The sequence below is a fragment of the Austrofundulus limnaeus genome, unplaced genomic scaffold (assembly GCF_001266775.1).
Source record: "Austrofundulus limnaeus strain Quisiro unplaced genomic scaffold, Austrofundulus_limnaeus-1.0 Scaffold3326, whole genome shotgun sequence".
Taxonomy (NCBI): Eukaryota; Metazoa; Chordata; class Actinopteri; order Cyprinodontiformes; family Rivulidae; genus Austrofundulus; species Austrofundulus limnaeus.
The window spans coordinates 4,225-5,387 of NW_013955728.1; the positions used below are offsets into that span (position 1 = coordinate 4,225).

Genomic DNA, 1,163 nt, shown 5'->3' on the forward strand with positions numbered 1-1,163 from the left:
TGTTTAAACTGTGTTGTATTTAAACTGTGTTGTATTTAAACTGTGTTGTATTTAAACTGTGTTGTATTTAAACTGTGTTGTATTTAAACTGTGTTGTATTTAAACTGTGTTCTATTTAAATTGTGTTGTGTTTAAATTGTGTTGTGTTTAAACTGTGTTGTGTTTAAATTGTGTTGTGTTTAAACTGTGCTGTGTTTAAATTGTGTTGTGTTTAAACTGTGTTGTATTTAAATTGTGTTGTGTTTAAACTGTGCTGTGTTTAAACTGTGTTGTGTTTAAATTGTGTTGTGTTTCATTTACCCAGCAGCAGGTTGAGCAGGACCTCCTGGCCGGCAGCACTGTCACTCTTGTACAGACAGTAAGCGGCACCGAGCAGCCACGGGATGCCGTGACCCGACACCTCCAGGAGCTTCATCAGGGGCCGCACACTGCCGCAGGACGAGGCCTCGCAGGCACACACTCCGAGCCGCTTGGACAGCCACAGGTCGACGGCGAGCAGCGAGCTGAGCGACACGCGGATGAGGGACGGGTTGACCCGTATACCGTCCTCTTCGGCCGGCCCCTGACCGCTGGCTGAGCCCGTGGACGAGTTGGAGCCCCGGCGCCGGCTGGGGCTCTCCGAGGCCCGGAGACGAGCGGTGGTTTGGTCGGAGCCCTGCCGCTGGAGGTTGTGCGGCGGTGAGGATCTGTTCTGCGGCTTCGACCTGGTCCCGCTGAGCACCGGGCTCCCGCCGCTGCGGCCGGTGTTTCTAGCTTTAGGAGACGGCATTTTGTCTGCTGTCTATCCACGGTGACAGTCAAGCGGGAAGTGATACAACTTTAACACAAAGACTAATTAATTACACTGTTGTCATTCATTCAGCTCGTCTACTGCTCGTTTGACAATTCTTATCACGTCCCAACGCAGCAAATCCAACCGCCATGTTTGTTGTTCCTGTCGCAAAGCACCTTGGGAAAACATATTACACAGGCGGCTTCAGTGGTTCAGCTCGTTAAGAGTTTACCGGTGTGTGACCCGGCTAGACCTGATGACGAGCGGCCAACTTAGCGTGCCGGCACTTGTGCCGGCGATAAAAAAAAACAAAACACAGTGACACACAGGAAGTGACGTCTCTCTCTCTCTCTCTCTCTCTCTCTCTCTCTCTCTCTCTCTCTCTCTCTCT

At 50.6% G+C, this 1,163-nt stretch overlaps 1 pseudogene; it reads right to left on the reverse strand.

Annotated features, from left to right (window-relative positions):
• Positions 1 to 300: 300 nt before the first annotated feature.
• LOC106511841 (presqualene diphosphate phosphatase pseudogene) lies at positions 301 to 1,068 on the reverse strand (annotated as a pseudogene).
• Between the last annotated feature and the right edge of the window lie 95 nt (positions 1,069 to 1,163).